At 43.9% G+C, this 19,127-nt stretch overlaps 1 protein-coding gene across 3 annotated transcripts in view; it reads left to right on the forward strand.

The window, feature by feature from the left end:
• Positions 1-2,315: 2,315 nt before the first annotated feature.
• daam2 (dishevelled associated activator of morphogenesis 2) overlaps positions 2,316-19,127 on the forward strand; it is a 76,221-nt gene continuing 59,409 nt past the window's right edge. For all 3 annotated transcript variants that reach the window (XR_013812491.1, XM_079752916.1, XM_079752918.1), the window contains exon 1: positions 2,316-2,467. The gene's annotated coding sequence lies outside the window, so the exon portion shown is untranslated. The remainder of the gene's footprint in view (positions 2,468-19,127) is intronic.

The raw sequence follows: 19,127 nt of genomic DNA on the forward strand, positions 1-19,127 counted from the left end.
CACGATATAATCGTTTTGCAAGTGTTGCACCGAGCCGACTTGTCATTTATTTTATTAAAGTTAAGCCACACTTTCGAGCGCCGCAACACAGTTTCCATGTTTACGTGAGCATAAACAGTTTCGCGGCTTCTCCGGAAGCTTCTTCTTCGTTAGTTTTCGGCAGCTTCTTCTTCCGGTCGGCGGACTGAGCATCGAAACTAGGAATCGAAATTTAAAAATTTGAACGATTCCGGGAGAACCGGAATGTTAGTCCCGGTTCCAATAGATGCTCGATGCTCGATGCCCAACCCTACTCAGCGCACAATCATCAGTGGTATCTCCACACATTTTGTCATGTTTTCCTCACTCTAGGCCTACTGTAAACTAAAAGTGTGCACTGTGTGTGTGTGATCCACTCTGTTTTCTAAAAGGCCTTTATTGTTGAATGCCCTCCATCAAATGGACGGGAGCATTATAGTGTGGATTAACACAGTCAATAACTCTTGCAACTTAGAAGAGAATTTGTCACCTGGAATGCATGAAGTAGTTTCCCTTCTCGGTGGCTACCACATTGCCATGTCCCCATATCCTAGCATCACTCAAATGGTTTGAATCCTCCCTCCTTGACCGCTTCTTCAGCCGCCATACATTCCACTCTGGTAAAGGCGATGATGGCACCAAGGCTTCTGTGCTGCACCACCAATCCTTCTTCCTCTTTCAGTATCTTTGTGGTAAAAGGAGATCTTCCTAAAAGACCATGAAGGATATCCTGAGTCATTTGGTTACCTGTCTAGAGTTTGGCCCAGACACGCATAAGAAAACAAACAGCTGCGACATGTGTAATTAATGTCAATTTGATTAAAAACATTTTGGGGGTTTTCCTTTTGAATTATAAAAAAGAAGCCTTCTGTAAATATTTAGATTAAAAGATGTTTGAATCAGAAGCCAGCAAGGCTATTGTGATTGTGCGAGTGTGTGCCCATTTGCAAGCATGTACAATTGTTTTGTTCAATATCCTCCATTACATCCGTACGCTTTCCAGCCGTGGCTTGGCCACATCTCTCCCAGGAAACTGACCCACACCTTGTTCGGCTCCACTTGTGCTGTGATTTCCTGTCACTCCTGTTATTTACAGCGAACAATGCTTTAAGAATCAGCTTTATACGAGAGCTTTAAGAGAAGGGTATGGCATAACAAGATTTCGAGAGCCTTCCCATCCAAGTGTCATTTTCCAGCTTTATTATATAAAATGATCACACAACAATCATCATTTTGTTGGCTGCTTGTACTGACAAATGCTGTTATTTCACTACATTAATGTTAACCATAACAACTGCAAGAAAGGTCTGACATTGTGTACTGCGGAGAATAAAAGATAATATATTATTTATTTTACGGTCATGGTGATGAACAAGTTCTTTCACCTTTGACACTAATAATATATAAATAACCTACTTGGTGGATAACTTTTACCCATTACTCACACCTTTTTACATTACAGTTTGTTTAGAACAGTATTTTTACTAAACCTAAGGTTTTCTGGGTACTTTTTTACTTTTTTTACTTTGTCGTTTGGATGAATGCTCTGAGCAGCAGTTGCATTATTTTGCCATGGATATTTTCCTTTTTCTCAAATGAACATTATGCTGCTGCAAAGACTTTTTTTAACGTCTCCTTGTGGTGGTGGAGTCACTCACAATGGCATGTGGGTTCATTTGAGATTAATACTATACAATAGGATAGTCTGGTTAAGTCAGCCAGACCACTGTATTGGGTTTGTAGAAGTGTCTAATTCTTTGACTGCATTTGTGTTTATTATATAAATGTGTAAATGCAAACAATGATTATTTACAATCCTTATCCGGCATCAGCATTACTCCTTCATATTTGTTTATGTTATTGAATAAATCGGAACCAATGAACATTGTCCCACTATTTTTGGTTACGTGATGTGGATTCGGTCAATTATTAAAACTCAATGCCTTCACTTGAAATAGTTTTACTTCAAAGTAATATGGTCCTAAAATGCCAATATTTTTAAGTTAAGTGGGGTCTACTTATAAGAAGGCTTTATACAACGTTTGTTGTCATTTGCTTCCACCGGGTCTCTCTTGTAAATAATAGAATAAAAAGGTTAAGTAAAACAAAAATAGCCTATATAGTCTACACATACATAAAGAGAAAAGAGGGAGCGAGAAAGATGGAGGGAAGGGGGATATTTTTTTTCATAGCATCGATGGCGGTGCCTTTAAGGGCGGAGGCGTGGTGGTGCTGCTGCTGTTTTGACCGACTTGTCAGACCGTTTCCACACCACTATCATTCGCTGTGTGTGTACAGCGGCGGAATGAACAGGGATCGCTGAGGCAGCACCGACCTCGGCTTCGGCTCCGTATTTGAACACCTCGCGGCTTTGATTCCTATTTTGATGGTGACAGCGGCAAGGGATTATTATCGAACAACCATTAGATGTCTCAAATGAAGCCATTCGGTGAGTTTGCTATTTTTTGTGTGTGCTGGAAAGCAGTAGAACGGTATATTTATTAAATAAACGTTTAGTTCCGTTGTGTCCAGTGTCCACAGACAGCGTTCACTGGCAACTGACGTGAATTAACCATGGGCTCCACATTATGAGGAGGAACACCATTTATATTTACCTTGCGGATGATATGGGGGGATTTTTCAGCATATTCATGGACCTGTTGGGTGTTTATCTTCTCTACTTTGCGAGCCTTCTTTCGAGTGCTTATGACACTGTTTACCCCTCTGCGTAAAATGTCAATCAAGCTCCACGAGACACCTGATTGACAGCATTGAACGTTCCATGTCTCCCAATTGGAGGTTTAATGAACGTTCCATTTCTCCTCATTGGACGTTTAATGCCGCAGTATCGCAACACGATCAAACATCTTTTTATATAACGTGATGCTGCTAAGCTAACGTTGTCGATGGCAGTCCTCGAATAAAGCACATCATATAAGCGACGGCATGTTGCTCAGGAGGTAGAGCGGGTTGGCTGGTAACCGGTAGGTTGCTAGTTCGATCCCCCGGTCCTCTCATAGAGCTATTATGGGTCCGCTGAGGTTCGAGGTGTCCCTCAGCAAGACACCTCACCCTACCTGCTCCAGACGAGCTGACTGTCGCCTTCCATGGTTGACTCCGCCGTCTGTGTGTGGATGTGAATGTGAGGCAACATTGTAAAGCGCTTTGACTGGCCACTGGTTAGAAACGCGCTGTATAAATACAGTTCATCGACCATAGTCGATACACGATTCATTTTCACTTTGAAGGAAGGCTATATCTTAGGTAGCCATATGTGTTAGTGTTTTTGTATGTTGTGTAGCCCACGTTGTGATATTCATGGGAACCTTCAATGTATACCATGCCATGACACATATAATATCGTCTTTTGACATCGATGAATTATCCCATTTCATTGAGCATAAAATAAATGTCGTCATTCCAGCAGCCGAATGTAGAGGGCACTGCATCACCTCATAGGCCTAAATGTAGTAGAAACATTCAGTCTTTTTTAACAGTCATTTTTCGGTCCAATAAAGATGGTTGATACTAAAAACACATTATTATGTTTATGTCTACAGTGATAAACCCCGGAGTGGCAACACAAACGGGTGTCCATTACTGTGACCAAAGCGAAGGCATCCAATAGGCTACCATTTAATCCTTGTAGTAGGCCTAGTTTGCGTCTGGCATCCGTGCTGGGTGCTGATCGCAGAACCAAATTGAATACACTGCAAGTCAAGAAATTGGCTTGAACATCGTCACCGTATCTAGCATCTTCTCCCTGGGGCCAAGTCGGATAGATTCAAAGAAGTTGTCATGATCCCCAGGAAGATTTAGAGCAAGATAGTCAATGGGATTTTTCCGGATTATGGCTCAGAAATCATCTTAATCACACGATTGTTTGGGACTAAGTAGCTTGTGAGATCGGCCGTGAAAGAAATGTGTATTGATGTAAAATGCAGATTTTCTGGAAGAAAATCAAGAGGCCACACACGTATCCACATATCCCTTTGCTGTTATCAACCCTTTTGCTGTGGATTTATACATACTGCTACAGTGTTAGGAAAGGCATTAAACTTGAACTACAATTCGTCGTTATGAAGCCTTGTGTGTGTGTGTGTGTGTGTGTGTGTGTGTGTGTGTGTGTGTGTGTGTGTGTGTGTGTGTGTGTGTGTGTGTGTGTGTGTGTGTGTGTGTGTGTGGGTTTGTCTGCCCGTCACCTAGACAACTCTGCTTCAGCTCCACCCTTGCCCCCTAGCTCAAACCACAGACTGGGGGTGGGGGGTGTAGTCGGGGGCAAAGACAGGCCCATTGTTTGGCCCCAGTCGCTGAGGCAGAGGTTTACTCACTCCTCCATAGCCAGATGTTATGCTTGGCAGGCGCCGCCGCCCGCCGTGGCAGTAAGGTGAGAAGCCGGTGAATAGGTCTGGACCCAAGCCGACCTGGGGGCATGTGCTTGGTCCAGGCAGGGTGGGTGGTAAGTGTGGGTGGGGGGCGGACGGCGGCGGGTGCTCAAAGAGACTAAAAGGGATTTTTTGTGCATTTAACGCAAAAACTAAGCATACTGTCTCGTATTCTCTTAATTCCCCCCAAGATCCTTTTCAGGCAAGGCAAAGTTTGATTAACCAGATTAATATTGAGTGTCCAGCAGGGTTCACATTATCGAAGGCGTTCCTATCTTGTTATTGTGTGGTGGACATGCAGGGCAACGCCAACGGCATAAGACGTCAGGCTGCTTAGTTTAGTGATTTGCTGACGTTAGACGCATGCAGCTTTCCTGGGTGTGAGAGGAAGGTGATTCTGGGATGGATTTTGTTTGCTCAGAAGATGTGCAATAAGACAGTGGTCATGGCTGTGGAACTCAAACCGACTTTGCGTCTAGTTGGGTAGTATTGGCCAATATAAAGACATGGAAAGAAATATTCTATCAAAACACCATACTTGATCTGTATTGATCACCATTTCCCAACTGAAACTGTCCCCATGATATACATCAACTTTTTTTTAATGTTTATGCACCTTCAATTATGCATGTGGTCTGTGCTTCTTACCATACTGCTGCCTGTGGAATATCTCCAGTGGATATTTGCACATTCTGTGCTGTGTCGTGGGTGGCTGATTTCAACCTAATAAAACACAGGTTTGCAGGCATCCTTTATTTTTCCCTCCTTTCAGCTCTTTCTCTTCATTGACTTACAGTGGAGGCTGTCTCTCTCAGACCACCCCTCTCTGACTTTGCTTTATAGTCGAATCATATAGAACAATTTCTGTATTGAAATAAATATATATTTTTTATGCATGTATAACAGTCGGAGGTCTGTTTACCCACTCGTACAGTGCCTCGGTCTGTTCTCTGCTGTGTAATACCAGAGCCACAGAAGCTGTACGGCGTGGCAGGAATGCTTCGGCAGGCCAAGAAAGCTCTGGCATCAAATCAGAACGGTGCTTGACCAACCGCCAAGCTCTGCCACGATGCTATCTTAATGTACATCGGTTGGCTCCTTTTATTGCCAGTCATTTGGAATTTTGCGGTATTGCGCCTTTAATGGTCCTCAAAACCTTTGTAAACAGTATGTAGTGTTTAAAAGTGTAAATAGCGCAGTTCATGTTATGCAACTTTTTGTCGCCCTACTTATCCCAGATGTCAGAGAAAATGCTTGTGAATTTTTTTTCTCTCCCCATCCTAGTAAGGCCCAATTCTTTCCGTAAGACTCTATTCCTCCTCCATCTCTGTTCATCCTCCTATTCCTCAGTTTTCCCCTGTAGTCTTAATTTCCTCTCCATTCCATCACACACGCATGCACACGTAACAAGCTCACCCTCCACTCGAAAAAACGGGTTATGCAATCATGTGGTTAATTAAAATCTCATAAGCCAGCGGATGCTAAATTCTAGCATGGACGTATCTGGGTTTTGTTCTCTCACTTTCCCCCTCCCTCCATACAATGTGTCATTGTTGTCCACTGCTATGAAACACTCTGTAGTGCTGCTGCAGTCGGGCTGACACTTTTCTCTCCCTCTTGGACCAGTGGCGTGTTGTTGGAAACAGTAGCTTGCTGCCATGGCTACCTGATTAGCTCTTGCACATTTCCAGCATTGGTTTTAAAAAAAGAAGAGTATGGAAGCAAACCAAGACTGCAAATTGCTCAATCTGTTTGGGGGGTGGGGGGGCGAGGGGGTGGAGTTCTTGATGTAGCACAGAGTTTGTATCTTGCGTCAAAACTCCAACAGCTGAATGATTCCTCCATTGTACCGAAGTATAAACAGAAGGGGAGCAGGTGCTCTTAAAATGGCATAATCTGTCCTTTAGGGATATGGGGCGGTTTTATTGCTGAGGGCAACAAGGTTGAGAACATCCTAATATGTTTTCACTTTTATCACAGGTCCATCCCCTTCTTTACCCCATTGCACTCCCAAAGCATACCCCCCCCTTTCCCCTTTCTAACTCAATGAAATGCTTGTTTGGACGATTCAGACCCCTGTCCGCCTCTGTCACAGGCAATTAACTCCCGTCAAAATAGGCTGCAGGTCGGAGTCTGAGAGTGGGGCGTCCTAAAGTCCATTCCCCCCCTCCCCCCCTTATGCTGGTTTATATTACGTTGGGCAACTGAGAGAGAGAGCCAGGAAGCTTTTGTCAGGAGATGGGAGGGGGGGGGGGGGGGGGGGGGGGGGGGGGGGGGGGGGGGTTTCTAGGTCCACTTGGGAGCTGTACGCGTGCTGCCTCACTGAATACAAAGCAACTCTTTCACCGGGGGTCTGAAGCACATATGGAATCGTTCATTAAGCCCCCAGTGCTTCAGTCGTCACTGAACATCAGCACACCCCCCCACACACACACACACATCAACCCTTCCACCACCACCACCTCAGCTCCCATGTCACAAACTCCCTTTACATCTGAAATTACCTTGGAAGCAAGCATCACCTTGAGGTACATGCCTTTTAACCCCCCCGGCCCCCCATTGACTACGCCCTTGTAAAATCTACACCTCATCAACCACGTGGCCACCTTGAAATGGGTTCACTGACTCTGATGTACCAAATAGGAAAGCGTATTTGAAGGTACTTCAAGAGCTTCTTGCTGTACAGTCTGACCAATAGCTGCATACAGACTACCAAACAAGTGGTATCAAGACAGTGTTTTCAGTCAGACGATTCAGAAATCTAACCACATGTGCACTCATGCTGTCGGATTGTCCATAGAACGATGGGCATCCAGTGTGGTGTTGTCCACACAGCAGTGTTATTTCCTGATGGGTTGATAAAGGACATGAAGGCATTGTTTCTGTGCTTCATGAAACTGTTTTAAGTCTGTTTGCTATAGTTTGGGCTATATTTGAGGTGTGTATTTAGTTCCCCCACTATCGGTATTTTGATGAGTATTCACCACATTATATGAACCCTACAACACTAACGCAATGCCAGGAAGACATCATCAGAGCAAGCCAGGCCTCTAGCTGCACAGCTGGGAGTAGATAACAAAGAGAGCTCTGGATGTTTATTTTTTTTCCCCCTTCTGCATTCCAGCTTCTTATTTATAATAGCAATGATATCCAACTTGAGGGGCTACTACTTCTATAAAAGGAAGTTTGAGGATCTCTGCAGACCCACTCAAAAGGAGGCCTGAATGTTAAACATTTCTCTAAACATGAACTTCCAAATTTTATTTTGGAATGTTAGCCTATGCCTTTCCGTCATCAAAGAACAAAGAATACCCGAACTTGAAGCCAACTTGACCAAGCATGATCAAAGAGAAGTGGTTATACTGGCGGGAGAGGTCATACTTGATTTTGTTAAGCATAGACCTCATACATGAAAGTTGACCTGAGAGGCTTTCCTAATGCGTCTTTGACCCTCCAGCAAATGTAACCTGTTTATTGTGATTGTGACTATTGTGATCAATGCTTCATTAAATTATGCTAACAGGCTTGGGTGAGAACCTTTGAGCATAACATAGCGAGTGTTCATTCGTATGACTGTGTTTTGTAAGACTGTGAAAACTGTGCAACTGTGAGTGTCGAGATTTGATCCAGATTGTCATAGTGTCAACAGTCAATTTTACCTTGATTGTCAGCTCTTGGGATTTTATCTTGCCTTGCCAGTTTCCCAGGATTGAATCCCCCTCCCCATACTAAGTGGGCCTAAACTCCTGAACTCTAACAATCCAGATGTCCTCAGTGGCCCGTTTTCAATTGTAATGCCTAGCAGATGGTATTTGTCGTATTGGACCTTAAGGAACCTTGATTATGTTAATGAGGTAATTCTAAAGATGAATTCTGGGGGTTTGCCCCAAATCCTCTGGTGAAATCCCATTTTGACCCAATCGGCACATAATTTACAGAGCTTTCGTTTAAGTTCAACACTCACACTAGAAACACTGTCAACCCTGCTCATACATCACCTTACTAAACTAGCTGTCGTACTGCTACTGGGTAACTGTATGATACTGTAATCATACCAGATCACACACGCAAGCGCTTTTCTTTTTTTTTATTGCCCTGTACAGTTCTGTTTGTTTAGTTTTTTTTTATTGTGGGAACATTCCTGGACCGACCGTTTAGAGCCCCCAACTCTCTGGACTGGCCTTTCCCCCTGGGTCATCTGGGCTCAGAGTAGCAAGCTCACCACAGCTCTCTGGTCCCTTCACTCCCAGGAAACTGAAAGGAGCTGGAGTTTCAGTTGAGTTGTACGCTGCCAAAGCCAATGGTCTCTACCCGCTCTTCGTAGAACTTAACCACTTGGCCAAGCTTTTGTATCTCCCTTTCCCTCATTGTTACTTATTCAGGCCAGTCAGGAGAGGCAAAGGGAATGCAAGCGCTTAACCAAAACAAAAAAAGATGAGAATTTTCATCCTCTACATCATAGTGATAAAGAACCCTGATGAAACTGCTCCCAACCAATAAATCACAAAAAGTTTGGGGGCCAAATTTGAGACATTGATCTTGATGTGACACTGGGTTTTGAGAACGAGCCAGGCTGTGGTGGGTTTGCGTTGGCTCCTCTCACCGAGAATCCCCTGAATCCAAAGCAGGATATTGAACCTGAGATAGGTTTAGTTTTTTAGGTTTGAGTTTCCAGGTTTTGTTTCTGAGGCTTGTTCCGCTTCATGTATGTGCCATCTAGCTGTTGGAAGTTGCCTTGTGAAAGTAATACGAAGGCTTGCTTTGTTTGGATTATGCAGTCAAATTGTGCTTTATGAAAACTGAGAGCCTTTTATGGCCATGGAATATTGTTTACATTTTGACTTATTGATTGTGCAGAGCTGTTTGGATTCTCTAGATAAGGCAATCATTTTTCATATTGCTAAATTATAGTTCTGTCTTGATTTACGGCTGCACTCCCACAAAAATATAGTCTCACTGATACCGATTTTTATACTCCTAGAACTTCTGATTCAAGGTAAATTAGTCAATAATGTATCTTAATCATATAGCTGACGGTGAATTGATCAATAACTTGAGATGGGCCTAAAGATTCACTCCAACCCATTACCATTAGTTATTTTTTTCCTTAAACTCGATGTTGCCCATTATCTCCACATGCAAACGTATTCATTGTGTTACACATGGAAACAAATTAACTAACTTCTGTTGCAAAGGAACGTCAGCGCACCATTTGTTTAAAAAGAAACCATTACTAAACTGCCGTGCATTTTACCTGCTATGTCATAATGGTTTCTTTGACTTCTGGATTACTACATTTGGCATTTGTATATTCTAATGGGTTTCCGTCCAACTCTGTAATGAGTTTATGCAGGGGTTCAAAGCACCTTTCAAGAATAGAAAGCTGTGGCCTTTATAATGTCTTCTACAGGCTCTCTCCCATGGTCTAATGCATCAAGTGAGCGGTATGCTGTCTCATTGTGTTTTGGGTTTCAAGATGGATGAGCAGTCAATTGAGCTTCCAGCAAAGATGACAAACCCTGGTGCCTACTCATTTAAATCTTGAGTTTCTATACAACACCACCCATGCAGTTGACCTGGCCTGCATATCCTTCGTCCTCTGCAAAAACTATTCTCGCCTAGCGTCAAACCGCATGGCTTGCAACAACTAAGGCATTCAGTGGCTCTATGAAAAGGACTCTGTCTCTGGAGAGGCTTGTTGAAATCCCTCCGGCTCGGACAGATTGATCTCGCGCAGGGTTGTGCTGCTGCTAGTGCACTTCAAATGGACTGTTGAAAAGCCAGGCGTTTATTTGCGTTGGGCTCTCGAATGTGCCCCCAATACCCAGATTTGGCATACATGGGTGGTAGACCTCCTCATCCGTAAGCACCCCTCATCCCTCCCTAGCAACACTGTACCCCCGAGGCAATCTTTTTCTAGTTGTTGTTTGGATATTGAAACGCCCACAAATGTTCCTAAATCTGGGCTTTGCCAGCAGCATCTTTTGACTTTTCCACCATTTTATCAGTTCTACTATACTGTGTGGTTTTGCCAGGGCCTTTTAAAGATTTGGCAGATGGGGAGGGACATGACGTGAGGCTCTGGTTTACACTCAATACGGTTTCCTGCTGGTAAATGTCACTTCCAAGGACAGCCGGCGACCCCGTCCTCTGGTTTCCCATCTTGAAGTGGCATACGTGCCAAGTGCGTTTCTGTTTGCCTTTCCTGCCAGTGGTTGTATAAATCAGGATTACATCTGCGATCAGCATCAGGAAGTGTGGAGGTAAACAATTGGCAGTAGCCAGCAAGTGGACTCAACCGTGTCCTAGCAACCATTCAGAGCAGCTTCATATTTGGTACGTGTGCCGGAACATGCACAGCTATGTACCTACCTACCTGATGGTTTTAGATAAGCATGTTTTTTTTTTACTTAGTATTTGTATGTGCAACGGGTTAAACTGATTCTTGACCCATGTTATGATACAAAAAAATGTACATTTTAATAACCAGCTTTGCAGACCGAGTTTCTGACTCAAATCCGTTGTATTTACTTACACTTGTAAAAGTCCCTTTCTACAATTTCTTTCTGGTATTTGCCCTTTGGGATTTTTGAGACTCTTATTGGGTATATGTCGATATGCATTTTGGAGCATTTGTGTTAAAAGGGTTCACCCTTTCAGCAATGGCTTGATGGAGAAATGACTGCAAAGCCAGGTCTCTCCCAAACTGCAAATCTGTATGAATGCAACATCTGGAACAGCACATTCTACAGCAGGCTGATGTAGAATGATGCTGTTTTCTCTCTCTGTATTCTTCATATTTCACATATATATTTTGCTTGAATGGCCTTGGCCTGACCAGCTGTCACCTTCAATGCTTTAGATTTGTAACCTTGAATGGATTGATGCAGGAAATGGTGCTTTTTAAGTTCAACTGTCCTCTCATCTCCCCCCCCCCCCCCCCCCCATGTATGGGTCTTGTCCAGCAGCCATGGGGATTAGCTTGGGGGATGTGGGGTGGGAATCAGCCAAGCTGGGCCCCTGATGGAGACATTAGTGCCACTAGATCACACATACAACACACACAGACCCCTGACGGCTGCACTGACGAGTAAATCCCTTAAATTTACAATTAATCACCAGCTTGATCCAGTCTATGGAAGTTGGCTGGTTTCATGCAAAATGTGATACTGGTTCTGTGGTTGTATTGAAGTTTAGTATGCTGCATTGAATTCACACCACCTTGCTGCCCAGCAAGAATTCTTAACATATAACCATGTGGTGTATGTTTATTTTAATTCGTATGTAATTTGCAGAATGGGCCTAGCAATGTTTGCGCTATTTGTATGAATTGTATCCTATTTAAGAGAAATGCAGAGACATGATATGAGGACTGATGTCACTTGTCCTATATTATCAACATGTTGTTATAGACTTGCCTAGTAATGGATATTCATAGTTTATAATTCAACTCACATACTACATTTGATAGGGGTTTGATAAAGAGTTGCTTCATTTTAACTGAGACTAGCCTCTGAATTCCCCCTCTCCATTTTTCTCTTACACCATCACGATTGCCACGGCTCCTCTGACGGATAACTTGATCCACTGCCAGGTTGCCTTGGCGACATTCGGCAGCACATAAACCGAGGCGATGTTTAGTGAGCGATGTGCCGCAAAGCAGGAAATCTCCTGCATTCCTTATCTCGCCCCCTTGGACCGCTCTCCTTCTGTAGTGCTCCGTACCGAACAGAATCTGTCACCAGCCTACGAAAAAACAATTGTATCCGAAGATTAAACAAGGGGCTTTGAGGTCTTTACCAACAGCCTGCTGTCCACAGCCTACCTGGAGTCATCCGTGAGCAAATGCCTAACCTTTACCCGCTACCTAATTGCCTGTGTCTGTATTTTACTGTACGTTACTTTGGATAAGATGGTGGGGTTCAGACTAAAAATAAATGCTAGGGAAAAGCCTTTCCTTACATTCCATCTACGCGATGAGGAAAAGGAAGAGCCAATCATGGGATGCAGAATGGTTGGAGGAAGTCCTGCTGGGAGCTGTGTTTGTGTAGGGAGCAGTGTGATATTTAACTTGTTTTCTTTGCATAGATTTATGTTTGTGTATGGGTGTGTCTTTGTTCATCTCTCACTGTAAAGCCAACTCGGCTTATAAGCGGATGTTAGTCTCGTCTGCGGGCTACCACTCAAAGCTGTGGACTACATCATCCAGAGCTCTCTTTTCTCCTCCCTTGATATACATTTCCCTCTTGATAACAATCCTCACAATCAAGTTAGGAAAACATGGCAGGTGCATTACAGTATATTAGAGTGTGGCAGTCTATTTTGGGCTTTAGTTTGTCAGTCCGCTCTCTAAAACCGTACTGACTGTCTACAGCTTTGTTATATCCGTCCCTATTTTCATCATCAATCGACCCCCCCCCCCCACTGGTTCTATAAAAGGCTGTCACTGCCAGACAAGGTCAACATTGCTGTCATCTTTCCTTTTATTCTATGATCAATCAGTTTCTCAACATGCTCTTGTCCTTTTTTGTATTCAAAATCAATGCATGGTTTGAGAAATAGAGGGAGAATGATGTTGAAGGGTCATTGAGTTTTGTCCGGGTCGACTTCTGCGCTAAAGAGGTCAGGAGTGTGTGTGTGTGCCGGGGGGGGTTGTGGTTCCTTCTTGACCATTGTAGGCATAACAATGAGTGGTACAATAACTGCATCGCCTATAGTGTTATGAGGGGAAAAAGTGGCAGACTAATTGTTCTATAAAGGAAACAGAGAAGTATAGAGTGGATGGAGGTGGTAGTGGTTGGGCTAGACTGCTGACCCACATCTTTCTCTGCAGCACACAGTGTGACAGAAAATCGAAAGGCCCAACAATCGACCTGACATTTAACTTCAATAGCATATAAAGGGAACACTGTGTGTTGATTGCAGGCAGCCGGCACAGAAGCCATTAACCTACTTCCATGATTTTGGGGGTTCAAGGCGCTCATATTTCTTCCGGGATAACAGGTCATCGGGCATTGGTGTGTTCCAAAACTTTTTTTTGCTTGTTTTTAATGCTATTATATTATCCATTATATTAGATGTATAATGCATTATTTCCACAGATGTAAAATGCGTTCTGTTTGACATCGGCAGAGATTTCTATGGTTTTCAGAAACTTAAAATGCTGCGATGCAGACCTCGTTCATTCAGTTTTAAAGGTCCCTATATATATGGAGTGTCCTTTGGTTGGCCTCCAAATTTCTCCCACCTCTTGCAATAATCTTTCTTTGTGCACTCGTGTAGATTTCCATGTAAATGCACAGCTCGTCATTTCCTTCCCAGTGTTAATGGTTTCGTTCTGATGAGTGCTTTAACATGTTCACCGATGTCTCTCAATGTTATGTAATGTTATATTTTGGGAGAGTCTGGATGTTTGGGGTCAAATGTGCCTGTGTGTATTTGCGGTGGTTTTGTTTCAAGCTGTGGGTTCATAATTGGTGTGTCATCTATGTACTCAAAGGCTTGTCTGTTTTCTTTTTATCTATGGTGAGGCCTTGTACCACGTGGCGCACAGCAAGTGTCTGGCCCTCCAAGAGAGCATGGAGGCGCAGCTGGCTTTAATCAACACCCCTGTTCACCCCACTCAGGGGTAATATATATCCCTCACTGTAATCCCCCTAACCAACACTCCACACCTTCTCTATGGGCTTTATTTAGACCCTGTTTCTCCCTCGTTTTCTCTCCCTATCTCTCGCTCACTTGCTCCTAGTCTAGGGACCAGGGCATTTGACTCTATTGTGAAAGGGCCTGTCTTCAATTTTCCCCAACATCCTTAGCCAACCTATTAAAGTTTTTTCTCATTTCCTTTTGAGATTCCTTTTTTAATCTTGCTAACGAACGTTGTTAGTAAGAGATTAAATGATTTAATGGCAGATTGTTAAAGGTCTGTTGTTGTTTTTTTTAATACTGATTTGGCAGTAAATCAGTCCCTTATTTTGTGTACTGGATATTATCTTTCATCTGATATTCTCCAGAGAGAGAGACTGACTGACTGACTGACTGACTGACTGACAAAGAAGGATAATGCTGACCAAAAACCCAGCATCAACTATGTGTCTCGAGGACTCCTCATCTCAGAACTGTTTCTCTCAAGCCGGCTGAAAAGGGATGTGGGATTGGGCCCATCCCGACCCAATACACAACAACTACCTCAACATCCTCCATGCCTCTAAAGTCTGAGCGGTCACCCCGATCTTGGAAGAATGTCAACTATAGACTTTACTAGCTGGGGAACAGGATGTAGAGAAAGAAGGGAGGGAGGAGGGGCTGCCTCTATTTGATGGCAGAGTAAATCAGCTGGAAAGCCTGCATGACCAAAACATCACGCAGGACTGCTGTTCGGACGGGGCCAGTTGTCCCAGTCTCTCGGTTTGGATGGGAGTGCAAGGCGGCTGCGCTTGATGGCGTAGTGTGATGGCCATTAATCCAAAGGTCACCTTTTTTCGACTGGAACTGTTCACGTGGGCTATTTGGACCAAGTGTTCCTTCCTTTTTGTTTGTTTGTTGGGCAGTGAGTTGCACATTTAAAGCGCCACTTCAAAGCTAGGGATGGTGATTTAGCTATTCCTCTAGTAGGGTTCTCCAAGGCTTGAGGTTTCTAAGGGGTGAAAAGATTCATGTGTTGGCCTTCGTTGCTGTGTCTCTCTTTAAAACCGGCCTTGTTTGTATTGAACCTGCAGTTGGGTTCAACCCCTCGCACAGAGCCAAGGTGACAATCACTGCAGTGATGAACAGTGGCTCGGCACAGAGTGTTCTAAGGATCTGCAGATATAAACAGGAAGTGTTTGTTATGGTTGTGTTATCCTGGGAGAGCGCAGATGAATGTGCTCTGCAGCGCAGCGCCCTTTGGTCCAGATTCCCAGCGACTCATTCATTAACTTGGTCAAAGGACGGAGTAGAACATTAGACCTTTTTGTTTCTTAACTGCTCTCCGAAATCCCCAGAAATTCAATATGGTTGGCGGGACAACGAAAAGGTTTGGTTATTACTCGGCAAACGACTTCCTCCACTGAGCGACGACCCGCCACTGAACAGTTCTCAGAATATTTTTTCTTCTGGTATATGCTTCTGTTGTGTTTTCTTCAAAAATGCTAAGACTGATATTTGCTGATGTGTTTTTTTGTTGAGTTCATCAATGTCTGCCGTCTACCTAGCGCCAACGCTTGGCAGCTTCTCAAAATGTCAGCCTCATCCTAGCCCTCCTCGCATTAGATGACGCGTATCGCTTTCACAAGGGGCCATTCTGACACAAAGCGCTAATGAACTTGACTTCGTGAGCTGAACACGCACACAAAACTCAAGAGGCCACGGTTAGGCTCAAGGTTATAAAGCAACGGTCGCAAAGGCACACCTGTTCACTGTTGGGGCTCTGTTAGTGGAGAGGAGGATGGGACCCAGATGTGGCCCCTGACCATTCCTCCGACAGACGATATGTCACTACACTTTGTCTGGCCGTGGTTAACTCTCTGCGCTCCCCAACCACCCCTTCCCAAGACATGCTCCACCATACATGGACAAGTGTGGACGACGTGATTTATCATGTTTTGAATGGGCTTTAAAGATGTACATTAGTGCATATGGTACAGGTCAGACAGGGAAAGCCTGTTCACTGGGTTCACCGCTTAGTCAAAAAGAGACTCCTCAAACGCAAGATCAGCTATTTCAACAACCTTTTTGTGTATTTATTCTTTTATGTACACCTGTTGCATCACTCAATCCTTTGAGGACTCAGGGTTGCCATCATAGCGGTAACTGTTAAAGGCATACATCATATTGTATAGAACTAGGATATATCATATGAGCATGCTTTTGAAGTGATGCATCTGGTGGAAAAGAGCAGTCACTGATTTTACAGTCAGCCATCTCATTTTCCTTTGGTCTGTCTCCAACTCACTCCATTCTGTCCTGTTGTGATGCCTCAGAAATGAACACGCACAGTTTCTGACCTATTCACGTTTAGTTTATCTTCATCTTTGGGATATGTATATTTTTAATACACAAGATATGGCCAACTTTCCTTAAGATTGAATTGTCAAATGTCATTTTAGAATTTGAATGTCCGTGGAGACCGAAAAAAGGTTTTAAATCAATAGGATCAAAAGCCACTAACACTTGATTATGGTCCTAATAAACGACAATCTCATATCTCTCTCCCTCCTGATGCTGACTCATATTTGTTGAATTGTCCTAAATTTAAACCACTGGTCTTTTATTGTTAATGTAGACTGAGACTGCAGTCAGATTTAAAATAAGCCTTTTCATTTGAAATGCCCTTCAGCCCTATAACTAAAGTTCAAGGCATTACATCACTGGTTAAAACGATGAGGCTGTCAGGAATCAGTCAGCATAAAGCTGGACCATTGTGCAAACATGACAGCATGGAGCTGGCACACATCCATGCAAACAGTGTGAGCTATTGTCGCAGCACGCTGTTTAGTGACCTCTGACCCTGCCATGTCTGTACCCAGGACAATGGTCCAATTCAGACATCTCGACACTTTTCAGAAAACATTTAACGAAAATGTCTAATCAATGCAAGTAACTGATTGCAATGTGGAGTATTAATACATTGAACACAAACGAGACTAGGATGGTCAGAACTATGCATTTTAATAATGTATTATTGTTATTAATATTATATTTTGTCAAATGCATAGCTTTCTTCTTTTATTTAACTATTTATAGATCCCTCTTATTCATGCATTCTCCAACATCCATTCTCTGCTAAGTGTGCCGCTCTACAGTCATAAGCTGTTCTCCGGGACCATTTATGGGGACGGGCACAGGATTTAATGTAACATAGACCACCCTCAATAATTAACGCACAACACAAAAGCATAGCTGCAAGCATAGGAAAAAGTCAATTCAACTTCACGGACAACCCTGGAAAATACTATTTGAGTTTTTGCTGTTTTCGTTCCAAGCTTGTCCACCACCGCTTCACCAGGCCAAAATCCATCTCCCCTGATCACACTAGAGCAGGGCTCCATGGGAGGAAATCTTGGAGGAGAGCCGGCCTTCACGTGTTCCCCTGGACCTGGAGCAGACCACCCAGCACTCGGCCCTTCCTCTTGTCCTCTCGCCATCCACATATTGTCGAGAGTCCCAGCAGGAGAATGTCTCGAACACTCTCTGATGAGCTGCGTCTCGGTTCTCATTGTCACGAGCAGTGATGTAAGGGGGTCATTTTGTCCCCCGCTACAGGAAAGAGTTGTATTTGTAAGTGCTTCAGTCTGTGTATTTTACTGACTTGGTTGGAATTAATGGTGGTGATTCTGGCGACTGGCTCTATGGTTGTGCGACTGTTCTGTTGGTGGACGTTGGGAGCTAGACATAGCCCCTCCCCCTTTTGACCCGCTGTAGGCGCGTCGTCGTAGAAAGTGACGCACCATGAATATCAAGGGATGTCTGACAAGTGATTGACAGGTCGTCTGCAGCCAGAGGACTGGACGCCCGGCCACCTTTTAAACCACGTGGTGTAAGTCGCAGTGTCCTCAAACAAACCTTTTCGGGCTTGTCATTCAAGGACGTGTTGGTGATGGACAACCTCTACTTACTGTCTTCTTACGGTCGAAAAAGAGCAACCGGGCGGAAATACCGAGTTGGGGAGCATGGAGAGTTCAGTGGAAGTAACGCAGGCCTCATGTCGAGCAGCAGCCTGCGTATCCCTAAAACGGGGCCACCAAGTGTGGTTGTTTCACTGGCACTCCAGAGTGACAATATGGGTCTGGTGGATAGGGATGCCTCACCCTCTCATTTTCTCGTTTGCTCCACAAATGCACACTGTAATAAAGAAGAGTCAAAGCAAACACGCCCAAGAGAGCGGAACGAATGGCGAAATTATAGAAGGCCTCTGCGCTGGTTTAGTTTGTTTATTTAAATAGGTATTATATTTGTAATACTTGAACCGTCCCTCTCTCATGCGTTTCGCCATTCCATCAATAGGTGGGTATAGGATCCTGCCGTCTAGATAGCCTCAGATGGCTAAGGAATCGAGGGCCCTTTAATGCATCCCAGATATGAGGGCTGATTTGCTCTTGAGTCCTCACTCTGTTCTGACTGAGGAGCCCATTCCCCAGGAGGAGGTGGCCAGAAATTGGAGGTGGCCCACACTCCCGTCCCCCACACCCACCCTGTTCCGGGCGGGCTGGTGCTGCAGGGTCTGATGAGCCCCAGGATAATGGCCTCATCCCCGGAGCTGGGTGAGGAATGCGCAGGCTAGACGTTATCGCTCGGTCGTTACACTCCACTTTAACTCTATGGCTCTTAATATGTTTGCAAACGTCCACACGTAACGCAAGGTTACCATTGCTCCTTCTACTTCTTTCCTTACGAAGATAGGGTGATGTGGGTAAGGGGGGGGGGGGGTGTCTCTTTAGGTACGTGTATGAGCATGCCTGTCACATGTTTGAATGCTACAAAGGTATGAAATGGAGAATCAATGCTTTATCTGGTGGAGTCTTCAATTTGATTTACGATTTACCATTACCACTCCCTTGTTATAATTCCTGGTTTCTTTAGATTCGGAAGCAAAAACATTTCTTATGGTCTTCTATTTTTGCAATGTGTTCATGAAACAGCCTTGCCAACAAAGTATTCATGAAATACTCTTAATATCCTTGTCAGAATAGAACGTTGTCAAATATTAAATGAATTGGATATGATCTGTGCAGATAATGATTAAAC

The sequence above is a fragment of the Pollachius pollachius genome (assembly GCF_949987615.1).
Source record: "Pollachius pollachius genome assembly, chromosome: 15".
Classification (NCBI taxonomy): domain Eukaryota; kingdom Metazoa; phylum Chordata; class Actinopteri; order Gadiformes; family Gadidae; genus Pollachius; species Pollachius pollachius.